The 15,056-nt window shown below is 40.9% G+C and overlaps 1 protein-coding gene across 2 annotated transcripts in view; it reads left to right on the top strand.

Annotated features, from left to right (window-relative positions):
• Nucleotides 1-15,056, top strand: part of LOC137219988 (uncharacterized) — a 47,296-nt gene that overhangs the window by 14,618 nt on the left and 17,622 nt on the right. For both annotated transcript variants that reach the window (XR_010941376.1, XR_010941375.1), the window contains one exon: nt 2,772-2,909. The gene's annotated coding sequence lies outside the window, so the exon portion shown is untranslated. The remainder of the gene's footprint in view (nt 1-2,771; nt 2,910-15,056) is intronic.

The following is a 15,056-nucleotide window of genomic DNA, read 5'->3' on the forward strand; positions in this document are numbered from 1 at the left end:
CCTGCCCCCCAACTCATTCAGGCCACAGGCCCTGCCGTCGCTGTGGGATTCAGTGATAACGCCTGGGAGCAGTGGCCCAGCACAGCCCACGGCAGTGCTCGGCGTGGCTCACAGGGTTTAAAACACGCAATTTGAGCCCTTACTGGAACATGGGAAGATGATTTAAAGCCAGATGTCTTATTTCATAATCCCCGTGTCTCTGAAAGTGGGAGAAACAGACTGGGAGGGCCGTATGTTTCAAGCACAAGGGAGACTGTTTCTCTGTGGAAGTAAAGAACAGGCCCTCACAGTTAACAGGTAACGTAGGGAGTTTGTGCTGAGTCTGCCATGTTGGGCCTGTTATACTCATTTATATGACCATTGGGTCCCTATTGGCATTTGCATTTACTGCCCATGCTTGAAACACCCCAGTGTCCCTGTCTTGGTCACGAGCCCTAATTCTGTTGACCTAGAAAGTTCTTTGTGGGAGCTTTCTATCAGGGCTCTCCTGCAGTGTCCCTACCCTCAAGCCCCTATGTCCTAGTACTTCTTCTACAATGCAGAACTCCTTGTTGTGCAGACCTGATTGCTCCTCGTTGCTCCAGGATCCGATCGATCCAGTTCCTGGGAGAGCGTGTCTGCAGGGCCCTCTGCGATCTGCAGTCCTGCCCCCAACCAGGCACCCAGCACCCCAGGTGCTGCAGAGAACTTGCTGGGGTCCCCCGTGCCTTGGCAGAGACAGCTCTCTGCCAGATGCCCTTCCTTCGTCTCCCCCTGTCCTGACCCCTCCCACCTCCCTTCCTCTGAAACCTTCAACCTTCCCTCGGGCAGAGTTACTTGCTCAGCTCTGTGCTTCCACAGCCCTTGTCCTGTGGAATTTGAATTCCCTCCACAGCTGTCTTGCTAGGTTGGGAGCAGCTGATTCCCCTTCATCTTTTTCTTTCTTCCCTCAGCCCCACAGCAGGGACACTCTTGGGCTCCGTGCGAATTTAATCTTCAATTTCTAGTTGTTATGACATTGTTGCTGTGATGATACCACCTACGTTCACAGTAGGATGGATGAATGTGTGGGGGACGACTGTAAATACAGATTCTTTGTAAATCCAGGTTTCTAATTCTTCCCCCTTTTCATATTTTTCCCCTTAAATCACATGTCCTTTTTGCTGCTTCCAGCTCTATAATTGGACTGTCGCCTGGGGAACCTGAGGCAGCAGAATATCAAAGAGGGTAGACACTAAGTTTTTAATGTAAATGTCAACCAGGATACCTACTAGCTGTGAAAAGGGGGTCCCAGAATTCAGGCTCAAAGCCTATTACCAGATACTTGGTTTCCCTGCTTGTGTCTCTTCTGTCTGTCGACGTGCACTTGACTCCTATTAACTTTAACAGGAATTATGTGTGTGCCCTGAGAGGCGAGCATAGCTTTTAATGGGGGCTTCCTCACCCTGCTTTTCTTTGCTGATTACTTTTAATGAATCCCATCCAGTAGAAGTGGAATAATAAGACAGGATGTGCTTGAGAAAATGGAGAGTTATTACATATTTTCCTTGTAATCCAGAATAACATGTCAGCTCTTCTTCTGTTTGTCTCCTTTGTTTGTCAGTGGAAGGTAATTTTGGCTTGCTTACTTTCCAAATCAGAAACTGAAGTCCAATACTAACGTATCCTAGATGAAACTTGACTCATTCATTTTTGAGAGTCTGTATGAGCCCTGTGCAAGGTGCAGAGAATGAAAAGACAAATTTATTGACTTCAATAGATATTTACATAGCATTGAATGTGTTCCAGATGCTGTTCTGAATTCTATCAGTTATCTACTTTTGCATCATAGAACACTTCAAGACAGTGACTTAAAACCACAGCCATTTCTTTTGCTCAGGATTCTTTTCAGTCAGCAGGTGGGGCCGGGCTCAGTGGGGTGATTTCTTCTGGTCTCATCTGAGATCACTTATTCAACCAAAGTCATCTGGTGATCCACCTAGAGTCTAAATGGCCCCCCTCATCTGTCTGGCAGCTGTTGCTGGCTGGCTGTTGGCTGGGCCTGTTATTTCCAGCAGGCTAGCTCGGGCTTGCTTACATGGCAGTGATGTTTTAAGAGGGCAGGTATAGAAGCCGCATGCCCCTTGAGGCCTCAGCTTGGAAGTTGCACAGCGTCACTCCTGTTGCAGTCTCTTGGTCAAAGCAAGTCCACAAGGCCAGCCCAGATTCAAAAGGTGTGGAGCACAAGACCCCACCTCTTGCTGGGAGGGCTGCAGAGAATTTGTGGCCATTTAGTCCTCACATCAGAGAGGCACAACAGAGAGATTTAGTAACTTGTTCAAGATCACACAGCTTGGGACAATACAGTGTTTTAAGTGCTTTGAAAGCTGCTGCTCATTATTTTTAAATCTTACCGCCACTATTCAGACCAACTCATTTTTTTTCTCTGCAGCCTTGTAGAGAAAGGGTCGTTCACATTGCTGTGTGGCTGCCATGGGTTGGAAGCCTCATATATGTTGTACCACTGAACTGTCATAACTAGTATGAAATGGAGATATTACTATTATTCCTAATATTCAGATGAGGAAACTGAGGCTCTTGGAAATTAAGTATGAGTCGTATAAGAGAATGTTAACTCACTGTTCCATATGCAAGAGTGGTCTCCCTAAGTAAATTATAAATGTTCTGGCACAGATCTTTTTTTTAATCTCTCGTTTGCATCTGGAAAATGGTTTTTAAAACTTTTCTGTTGCTTTGTTAATGGTAGTTGCACATTGTAGAAAAATAGCTGGAACAAAAAACATGTTTTTCAGATGTCCAGTGGAGCCCCAGAATAAAAGCAAGATGAATATTCAATTCCACATTGGCAACACCAAAGAAGATGATGCTTTAGAAAAAAGATTTCTCGACAAAGCTCTTGAACTCAATATGATCTCCCCGAAAAGGCATAGGTGCGTACATGTCCCATTCAGAAGCTTGTCAGAGAATTGGTTTAGTTTTTAGACGCTGAAGGAGACACATCTAGGAGCCTACCCATCCTGGAGTAGCAGTTATTGTAACTAGTTGGGAAAGACCGTTTGTTACGGGGGTGCTCCTGCTGCTGCTTACAGGCCCCTTAGCATGATTCCACGGCCGGGAGCATGGCGGGGGCCACACCTTCTAGGAGCTTTGGTCAAAATTTCCTTTGACAATCTCTGCTCTGACAGCACAGAGGGTGCCATCCCATCTCTGGTGCAGCTTGCACAGCCTGTTCAGTGTAAGAACAGACACTGCTGCTCCCCTGAACGTCAGAGAGAGTAGTTAATTCTGTCAGCTCCATGAAAAACGTATGTTCTCACGCATGAGAATAGCTGCCTGCCCCCTGCACGGCAGGCTCATCGAAGAGTTGAGCTAACCTAGGTTACCTGTGAGCGTGATGGTCCTTCACTGCGTTTGAAAGGAATTTTCTAATGACTGAGATGTGTGACGCTCCTGGCCACCTGCGGGGGCTTTCAGGTGGGAGGTTGGACACGATGGCTTCAGGTGCCGTGACTCTCGCAGGAGCTGGTGACGGGAAGGAGGGTCGTCCTGATGCTCAACCAGATGCTCCTGTTCTTAACGGCTACATCGGTGGTTCTTCTGGGTCCGTGGGAGGCATTCGGGCCTCTCTGCATAATGCTGTCACCATCGAAGATGTCAGAAGCTGGCAGTCTTCATGAAGCATTTTTTGGAGATGCACCAGCCATGAGCACATCCTAACCAATATACATTCTGCCCTTGAACAGTGTACAAAATTGAGAGTCGTTTGGGCATGGCTAAAAAAACTAAACAAACACAGTATTTTTCTCGAATGAACATACTTATGATAGATTTTCTTCTTTTTTCAGAGAACAGCAAAACATCCACAGCTATCCCAAGCTGTTGAAACTTAACCTTAATTCTGACTTGAACTGGAAGCTTTTAAAAAGTCTTCTCTTGCTTTTCTACCAAATTCCAGCTACTGTTGTCTTTGCTGCTACTTTTTCTGCCTAGATCTCATATTCAAAGCTGCCTATGGGTTTAATTATATGCCAATTGCAGGTTGTTGTTTTTAGAGACACACAGACACACAGCGTGGAGGGTGGGTGGGGCCCTGTAGGTGCTGAATTTTGATCCTTTGCAAGATGACAGCAGTGGGGTCTTCTGGACTTTCTTTATACGGTTATTCTCATAAAGCGATAAAAGTGACATACTATATGTTTATATAACAAGGTCTGTTTTTAATACCAAATAGTTTATATCTCTATGCATTTATATCTCTGTGCCTTTATATTTCTAATAATACGGTTCTTGTTGGTATATGTTGAGACTTTGAGAATTTGTTAGGATCCCTGACCTTGTGCATTAGAGTGTCGTTCTCAACAGTTGTGTGCCTCCCCTCTCCCTTTTTAAGCTGCTTCACAAGATTTGGAAGCTCCCTGAATCACTTTTACTTTCCTTTCAGTGGGTAGAAGAACGGTTGGTTGGTTGGTTGGTTTTTGTTTTTGTTTTTCAGTTATGCTGTTAAACTAAAAATCTGTGTTAAATTCCCTTACTGTTTCTTCACGTGACTGTTCAGTAACAGGAATATTCGGCCCTCCATCTTTTTGCTTTTATCTTGTTTCCTAATTTATTCCAAACCAAATGGAATTAAGGCATTGTACTTGCTGGAAGGTAATTAAAAGACCCTAACACTTGGTGCATTACCTGGGAACACTGAGAAATAAAAAGAAAGGAGCAGACATCTTAGAGAGCAAACTGTCCTTGTGGAAGATATTTTGTTACTGCCAAGGAAGGTAGTCTAGTGCCTTGGTTTTGAATGTATGGTGGGATGTTGAGACCTTTGACTGTTTGAAAATATTTAGGTTTGTGCAGTAAACTGCTGAAGCCTAGAAAAGGTTTAGTGCATGCTGTATAAGTGTCCCGTGCTTGCTGGGAGACTAATAAACTTGGAGGCTTAACACAAGAGAAATTTACTATCTCACAGTTGTAGAGGCCAGAAGTGTGATATCAAGGTGTCAGCAAGGCTGCTCTCCCTACAGATGCTCTAGGGGAGATTCTATCCCTTGCCTCTTTCAGCTTCTGGTGGTCGCCCTCTTCCTTGGCTTGAAGCCACATCACTCAGTTTTTGTCTCTGTCTTCACATCACCCCCTTTCTGTGTCTGTATCTTCTCTTTTGTCTGTCTCAAATGTCCCTCTGCCCTTCTTGTATAATAAGGACAATTGTCATTATATTTAGGACCCATCCACATAATATAGGATGGAAATCCCATCTCAAGATCCTTAATGACATTTGCAAAACTTTTTTTTTTTCAAATGAGGTAACAGTCAAGGATTAGGACATGGATATATCCTTTTGGGGGCCACCATCCAACCAGCCATAAGACACTTTGATTTTGGCTGATGGCTGCAGCTTATGGTGTGGGAGAGTGGCTGTTTCTTTCGAGCCACTTAAGTAAAGGTCTGACATAAAGAAAAGGGGCATTAGGGAGTTGCAGGTGACTGAGCAATACCTGGAGCGGAATGAATAAGGCACCTGAAGGGTCTTAAGTATACAGAGACCTTTACCTGGCACTTGACTTGAGACTGTGCAGGAGTTTACAGGGCAGGAAAGTCTCAGGCAGCCGTCCACCTTGCCTTACTCTTCAGGTACAGTTTTTCCCAAGCAGGCTTGACTGAGAAAAAGACTCAGTTGTAAGGAAAACATGTCTTGTAGAACTTGTCGGCATTGACACATATGGTCTACCATAGGCTGAAGTGACTCCCTTTACATGTGGACCCAAGCTGACACTGGATTTGTCAATTATGCTGGAGAAACAAATGTTCTCTTAAAGGCAGCCGCCTTTGGTCTGTGCAGTTCCATAGCAGGAGGCAGTGAAAATGGCCATGACAGCATAGGACTGTCAAATCTACGCATCAGAACTGGAGGTGTAATGTCACTTGACAGAACCCGTAATCAGTTCAGTACTGCAGTGTGAACCACAAGGTCATCAAAGAGGAAGGATAACTCAAGAGTCCATGTGTGACAGATGCTCAGGGCTGTGCACTGCACGTGGCAAATTCATAGTGACTAATCAACGTCAGGCTTCAAAGAGTCCTCCTGGTTCGAAGTTTGCAGGTCAGAAATTTCAGTGAAATGGCATAGACTAATGGACATCCTAGTGAGGCTAAAACAAAAGAGACTTTATCTTTCTCTCAAATGCCATTGAGTTTCTGCTTTGTTCTTTGGTCAAATTCTGTACTGGATTCTGGGCACAAAAATGTGCCTAGTTTCTGTCTTCTAGGAGTGGGGCATTGGCTTGCTTTTGAGATTGTTTTTAAATTGTGGGGATAGTGCTGTAAAATCAAATTGTATCTTAGTAACTCTTTAGACTCTTTAAAACACGGTTCATGAGAAACTTGATAAACTGATAAAACAGCCAAGGCCCTGAGAGACCCACACCCGTGTCAGTGACAGAAGTCCAAGCTACAGATACTGAAGGAGCCCTCAGTCGCATTCAGGAAATGAAAGCCCTGTGACTGAGAATGAACCAAATGTACAGCTGGGAGGATGGTTTATGGACATTTAGGACTTTGGATTTTTAACCCACAGTAACAAGGAAACTTGATTTCAAAATTGGGCTTTAATACTTTGGGACCTTAATTCATAAGAGCGTTTAATGTGTACCCTTTTAATTTCTCTGTGAAGAATTTGATGCTGGCGGAGGTGTACTTTCAAATTTGCAACATTTCTATGATTTCTGAATTGTATTACTGGATGCTTTTATGTATTTAATCTTAGTTTGTCATTTAACCTCATCAACTTTCTATGGTTAGCTGTGCTGTGGATGGCTGGTAAACAAAAAGTTGTTTCTGATCATTGGATATGAGTAGCCCTGGAGTTAATTTAAATTAAAGCAATTTCTCACCCATATCAGAGACTTCTGGGATGAAACTCTAAGTTGTCCACCAGCAGTTCCCAGAGGCCACTCAAATGAGTAGCCCCATAAAAGTGCGAGCAGGACTGTCCTGATAAAGGTCTTTTCTTTGTCCTGAAGGGAGAGCCATATTCCGTTAATTACAGGCTTAAAGGCATAGTTGAGTGTGTTAAGAGATTGAAAAAAACAGGGAAACATTAGTGAAACAGAAAAGCATTAGTGACAATTTCCCTTCTTGTTCCTAATGGTACCAGCATGTGAAGGGAATTTGAGTAGTATAACTTTTAACCTCCCTGCTCTTATATTCACTGACACTGGCTAGGTGAGGTGACCTACTTGACTGGCAAAGTTGGGAAGAATAACTGGCCATGCTTTGCTAAGCTCTTCTTTCCTTCATCTTGGGAGTGAGTCTGGTGATAGAGAGACAAAAGTTCTCTGCTCCATTGTGGACATGTCCCTTTCACATGGGTTTGCCTGGAACCAACTTGCTGCAACAAAGTGGGTAAGTCTGGATAATTCTAGAATTCACTTGACAGACTCACTTGGCTGTCTCATGAAACCCCATTTTCCAACATGGGCTCTAAAAGTAAAAAGTGACATAACGTGTGGGCTCCAGTGCAAAATGAAAATATAGTGCCTCTTGTTCAAACTGCAAAGAAAAAGTGTTGTTGAAAATATTTGCACTGGGGTGCATAGTGTCCTCCCCAAATTCACGTTCACCTGGAACCTGTGAATGTGCCCAAGTAAATTCTTTTTTCAGATAGAATCGAGATAAGATGACATCATACTAGATTAGGGTGAGCCCTAAATGGGTTCTATGGGTTGTTCTCTCTTCTCTTTTTCATATATGTCATCTTTTTCAGCAGAAGTGTTTGGCTAATATTGGGAAGTAACACGAGTAAGAAAGGATATGATAAGATTCCTTGGACATTCTTGTTTTTTAAAAAACAACTGCTTTCTTTCTGTGTTAGAAGTAAGTTCAGATTCAAATGGAAAGCATGGCCTCCTGGAGCTGTTAACACCTTCACTTAGTCTTGGATGTGAGCAGTAGCACAGAATTCTGGTGGAACTCAGTAAGACTCCAAATGGGTACCAAATAAGTGTGTCATGGAAAGCACACCATAAGCAGGGTGAAAACTAGATGTGAATGGGGCAGCAGGAATGGTGGAGACACACATATTGCACATGTCTCCTCTGCTCATGTGTATATTTTATTGTCCTATAAATTTTACTTACAGAACGTAAGTTCAAAGATAAAATCATTAAGAATTTCAAGACAGCAATAGCACAGCATGAAACCAAGCAAGCGTGGGGCCCTTCTGAGCATGGTTCATGCAGGATTTGATCGACTGATAAAAGAGCCAGGCTCTGAGATACCCACACCATGTCAGTGACAGAAGTCCAAGCTACAGATATTGAAGCAGCCCTCACTGCCACTCAGGCACGGAAAGGCCTGTCACTGAGAATTAACCAAAATGTAAATTTAGGAGGATAATTTATGGACTTTTAGGACTTTGGATTTATAACCCACAATAACAAGAAAACTTCATTTCAAAAGAGAGTGTGAGGTCTTCATGTTTGCTTTGGTTGTTGAGGGTCCTTTGTGGTTACATATCAATTTTGGAGTCGTTTCTTCTATTTCTGCAAAAATAGTGGATTTTGATAGGCATTGCTTTAAATCTGTAGGTAGCTTTGTGTAATATGGACATTTTAACAATAGTTTATGAGCGTGGGATGTCTTCCCATTTATTCATGTTTTCCTTAGTTTCTTTCAATAATGCTGTAGTTTTCAGTGTACAAATCTGTCATGTCTTTGGTTAAGCTTATTCCTAAGTATTTTATTCTTTTTGATGCTATTGTAAATGGAATTGTTCTCCTAATTTCTTTTCCGGATTGTTCATTGTTAATGTGCAGAAATGCAAGTGGTGCGTATATGTTGATTTCATATTCTGCAAACTTTGCTAAGTTGTTTTATTAGTTCTAATAATTTTTTTGTGAAATATTTAGCATTTTCTACATCTTTTTCAATAGTTTCCCTTTCAGCCTAAGTGTATCCTTAAATCTAGGGGACATTTTGACCTCCATCTTAGGCTTTCATCTTAATTCTCAACTTCTTCAGAGTCTTAGCTGGTTAGTGTTCTCCTTATTGTTTGCCACTTTGGAGAATCCAACAAAATGTTCTACTCAAGGGGAGCCCTCTTTTCTCTTCCACCTCTGAACCTGAATATCACTTATTCCTTACTTCATTCTCTTAGAACTTAGCATTCGAAGTTTAAATGGTGATCTTTCTTAAAGGAGGTCAATGTGCTCACCGAATTCAAGACCTCTGGTGAGTTGTGTCAAGTGTGTAGGAATCATATTAACTTGTTGGCTGTTACCCCCCTGGAAAAAGTGGCGTTTGAGCTTGATATTCAGGTTTATTGGACACCACATTAAAGAGTTTAACAGAATAAGAGTAAGCTGGTCTTTCCTAAAGCAGACTTTATCCAAGAGTGACCTTGTAGCCACCTGCATCAGGCTCATCCTCGTTGAGTCATTGAGTGCCCTCAACCCCCCTAAACTGTAAACTCCTTATAGACAAGACTTATGTTTTATAGCTCTTGTTCCCCTTCCCTATACCTAAACATGCCTGGAATAGAAGGTGGCACTAAGAACAGGTGTTGCTTTATTATAAACTACAGTTAGTACATGTATATGTTCATTTCCCTCTGGGAAAGGAGGCTACCTTCCACAGGATTCAAATATCAAGCCTTTAAATTTTCTTGAACCCACAGATATATAAATAGTTGCATAACTATCCTCCCTCTATACAACTCTAAGATGATCATATCAAAGTATGGTCATTAATTGTTTTTTTTGTTTGTTTTTGCGGTACGCGGGCCTCTCACTGTTGTGGCCTCTCCCGTTGCGGAGCACAGGCTCCGGACGCTCAGGCTCAGTGGCCATGGCTCACGGGCCCAGCAGCTCCGCGGTGTGTGGGATCTTCCCGGACCGGGGCACGAACCCGTGTCCCCTGCATCGGCAGGCGGACTCTCAACCACTGCACCACCAGGGAAGCCCCCATTCATTGTTTTTAATTGCAAACAGATAATAAGCAAAGTGAAAGGAACTTCTTCCACAAAAATAAAGGCCAAAGTTCAAAAAGTCAGATTAATATGGGGTTTGTTACTATTCTAAATAGTAAAGAACAATGGCAAGAAATGTCACAGTGCTGGTTGCTATTATCATCTTTTCATTTTCCATTACAGTTGTTTATATTATCTTCATGGGATATCACTGAAGTTATCAAGGTTTCTTAATAGTCAAATTAAAAAACAAAATCCCTTGAAATGCCAATACAAAGAAAAATGAGTCAGAACATGAAAAAATGTTTTAGACAAGTTGACAACATATATTCTTTGCTCATATCTCTTTTTGAGAGAAGTTCCATCTTATTCACACCCACATGTACAATAGACTGAATAAAATACAACCCCATCACTCAGTGGTGATTAAAAAAAGGAAAGACAAGCTGGTTCCAGAAAATTCCTCTATTTATTCCTAGTATCTGGTTGCATCTGGCAAAAAAGAGCATTTTGAAATATTCTCTAAATTTTTGTATTTTATAATAATTTGCTTATTTATCTCAATGTAAATATTAAAAACACATGAGAAATATTTTAACGTTTGGCATTTGACTATTCCTGTCTATTTCCTTAATGTTTCCTTTGCGTCCTATGATGATCTTTTGGGATAGACAGCAGACACCACTCTCATACTCCCCAGACTCTACAGCCCCATACACGTGCAAAATAGCTTGTGGGTCTGCGTTAACATACTCTGGGTTGAGGCAGGAAGGCTGTAGAGTACATAGTTTTTACACCTGAACATTTTAAGTGTTTTTGGAAAGTAACCCTAGTTTGAGTGCAAGTTCCATCGATTTATCAAATGCATCTCAGGTATACCTAGGTATGTCCAGTAAAATGGTAAGGCTATATTACTGGGAGACTATTTACATGAGCAAGTGGAAAGACATCCGTGAAAGAATATATTATAACCAAGGGTCACATATAATACATCAATCAAATAGAATGTAGATCCCAGAAACATATCCACACATATAAGGACAATTGATTATTCAACAGAGCTGCAAAGCGAATTTTGAGGAGAAAGGATAGTCTTCTTGACCAATGGTGCCAGAAGCATATAGCACACGGATACTGTGCATGGATAGCCATATGCAAAAGTATGACCTTTGATCCCTACTTCACACCATATAAAGAATTAACTAAATGTAGATCAAAACATAAATCTCTAAAACGTGGACAAAATCTTTTTGACCTTGGGTTAAGCAAAGATTTCCTAGAGATGACACCAAAAACAAGATCCATAAAAGAAAAAAAGTGATAAATTGGGTTTCATCTTTGGAAGCCATTATTAATAAAAGAAAAGCCACAGGTTGGAAGAAAATATTTACAAATTATATACCTGAAAAGACTTGTGTCTCTAACAGGTATAGAACTCTCAAAACTCAGTAATTAGAAAAATTTTTTTTAATTAACAACATGGGTAAAAATATTTAAAAAGAGATCCTGCCAAGGAGGTGTACGGATGCAAATAAGCACATGAAGTTGCTCAATGTAATCAATTATTAGCTAAATGAAAATGAAAGCCCCAGGAGATACCACTACACACATATTGAATGGCTAAAATTAGAAAAGTCCAACCACACCAAGTATTGGTGAGGCAGTGTAGGAACTGCAAGTCTTTTACACTGCTAGTGGGAAGGAAAATGGTACAGTCACTTCAGTCAACAGTTTGGCTGTTTCCTTATAAGTCGAACATACACCTACCGTATGATCCAGCCTTTCTGCACCTAGATATTTATGCAAGGAAAATCAAAGCATATGTTCATACAAAGACTTGTACATGGATCATCACAGCATCTTTATTTTTAATAGAATTGTAACAACCTCGAGCACCCATCAACAGGTGAATGAATAAACATACCGTGATATACTCATACAGTGAAACACTACTCAGCAAAGCAAAGTGATTGACTATTGATACCTACAAAAATATGAATTACTCTCAGAATCATTACATTGTGTGAAAGAAGCCAGATAAAAGAGTCCTCACTGTGTGAATCCATTTATGTAAATTTCTAGAAAATTGCAAACACGTGTCTAACGATAGAGTGATATGATAGCGTATCAGTGGTCACTTGGGGATGTGGAGGGGTGGAATGTGAGGGGAAAAAGGGGCTTTATGAATGAGGCATAAAAACACTTGCAAGTGAGGATATGTTCCTTCTCTTGATTGTGTTGGCAGGTCCATGGGTATACGCATATTTCAGAACTTAAATTGTGTTCTTTAAGTATGTGCAGTGTACTGTGTGTCCCTTCTATTTAACAGAGCCATTAAAAAAAGGCTAAGAACAGATGTTTGTCTCAACAAATAAATGTAGCAAAGAACAGAAAAGTTAAGTACAGTATGATCTCTGTCAGTTGAATTTTCCTATAGTTTATTTCCCTCAAAAAATATATCCCAGTTCTTAAAAGAGATGGGATTCTTAATAAAAGGTAAAAAAAAAAAACCGGCAAAGCCGTCAGCAGGGTGAGCTCCAGCTACTTTTCAATTGTGGGACACTAGGTGCACGGTGCAGACATGCTAGGATGTTTGTTCTTCCTGCCCAATATTTTAGAGAGGATATTAAACACCCCTGTTAAATGCCTGCAAGTGATGGCCAGAGTGGAGTTTGGAGAATGATGTCTGTGAACTTTAATACGGTGGTGCCTTTGTAAAGAGTCTCAGAATTTCCAGGGTAATTGTGGAGTCAACTTCTTTTTGTTTTTTGGATGATATATATGTCTAACTCACCTCAAGAATATATCCACATAGACTTGAAGTTAGGGACCAGCTGGTGTAAATTTGTGTGGTTATCTCCTGACCTAACCTTTTAGCTTCTTTTTGTTTCTTGATTGTAGTTAAGCTTCATCTTGCCTCAGCGCCTTTGTATTTGCTTTTACCATGTTTTGGAAATATTATTTCCAGAAAAATTATCCATAAATGATTCTATTCTTTGGCACTCATCTTTTAAAGATATTTTTCCGTGATTGTCCTACCAGCCTAACTTAGTCCCAATTTATCAGATTACCTTACTTCTTTCACAGAATAATAATAAAAACAAATATTATCTTTGGTGTCTCTTTGTATTTAGATGAACTTCTTCCCAAAGAACTCAAGCCCCACAGTGACAGAGGTTGTTACCTTTCTTATCCCTTATTCTGTGTCTTAGAACTGTGTCTGGCATGTAGTAATCACTCGAGGTCTGTTGACTGTGTAAAGAATATGTGAGTAGATGAACAGATTTGGAGTTATTTAAGGTCACTCTTAATGATGGCTGGTGTTGGTGATTAAATTAACATTGTAGGTTTTAGAGTTGGAAGTGATCTTGCTGAGTCTCAGAGCTACGGCAAAACTCTCCCTACTGTAGCATCCCTGACAGATGATCAAGTCTGAGCTTGAATAACTGTATATGAAAGACCCTAACCAGGGCAACCTCGTAGCTTTCTTCAAGCAGATCACAGCCTTCCATGGGAGTTTGCTCCCTATTAGTCAGCTGTAATTAGGAGAAAACGGTTTGATTTACCCAGAATCATCTTCTCTCAGTCTCCTTGTTCTAGTTCCTAGAGAATAGACGGGACAGAGTTTCCTCTAAATTACATCCTTTGGGTTTGCACTCCTGCTTGTAACAAAATAAGCACCATGCTACGGCAAAATTCCCCTTGATTGTCTGCCATTTGTTGCTACATTCCTTGTTAGTGTTTAGAAATAATTTGTCTTAATGTTCCACATTATAATTGATGGAGTACAGAAATAAAAGAGATCTCGGGGTTATGTCAGAAGCAATCAGACAGATATTTTAACTTACCCTTTTAATGTATTTAATGCTGACACTGTGAGGAATTGAGCAGTATAGTCACCGCGTTATTGCCATTGCTGAAAAAATGTATTTATGGTGAAATTTATGGTCACTTTGAAAGGATTAGCTGATGGCGGAATTCTCAGCTACATCTTAGAGCTGTGAGCATTTCTCAAAAAGTTGTGATACGAAACACCTCTGCCTTTTCTTGTATTTCTGTTACATTCAACTACTTCACAAAAAGCATTCGTCATATTCCTGAAACAATGATGGGCTTAGTTGAGATTCTTTTGGGTCCTAAGGGACCAACATGTGTGCATAATAGTGTCGAGTAACACAGAGCCTGGATGTTTGGCTCCAGACTGAAAGCCCCATGGAGTCGTTTTTTCACATCTGTTCACCAATGTGTATGAATGGGAGAAAACCAAAGTTCTGGTTTGTTTGATCAAGGGGAGCCACACTCCTTTTACTTTTGCTGTGACAAACAAGTAAAGAGGTGTAAAATATCTGAAAAGAGCCTCTTAAGGTTTGGTAGAATGCTTAAGTGGGATGTAGAGAATATACAACAAAAAGAAAAGCAAGTGAGTACTGCTGGCAAACTTTTTCAAGGACAGCTAACAAATTAATAATAGTAGTAACAACAATAGTAAGATTGATTTTAAAAGACTTAAGAGTGGCATGGATTCCGAACCACTCTACATGTATTAACTCCACGCCACAGCCCTGTAAAATGGGTGAGGTTATTAAGCCCTTGATTTTCGAAGAGGAAGTGAAACACAAAGAAGTACCACTCCTGAACTCCCACCACTAATAAGTGGTGGAGCTGGGGAAAAAAGATCCAGGCAAATTAATTTTAGAGTTAGTGCTCTTCACCCGTAGGTTATATCCCACAGGTAATATTTGCACATTTTGAAATCACTTTACAAATACTATTTTTACCCCTAAAGTACACAGGGAATACCCAGGGAAATTGGCATTGTAATTATTTTTATATCTTTGCCAATAATCTGTGAACTTTTGGCAGTTTAGTATCCTTCCCCAACTTCTTAAAAATTCAGCCTACAATCCAAAAAAATAAGGGCTAGTGAAAATAAATGTCTTGTAAATCCAGTTCAAGAGAGCAACTAAAAACTAAGGCCCCCAAGGATGTAAAAGAGAAAGCAAAAGAAAAGGAGAGACAAGAAGCCCAAACCCTATGATTAAGCTCCACGTTGTTAGGTAAAGGGGCATTTAATTAATGCTTCTTTAATGCCGTGTGCACAGAGGCATGGCTCTACAGA

Source organism: Pseudorca crassidens, chromosome 2, assembly GCF_039906515.1.
Source record: "Pseudorca crassidens isolate mPseCra1 chromosome 2, mPseCra1.hap1, whole genome shotgun sequence".
Classification (NCBI taxonomy): domain Eukaryota; kingdom Metazoa; phylum Chordata; class Mammalia; order Artiodactyla; family Delphinidae; genus Pseudorca; species Pseudorca crassidens.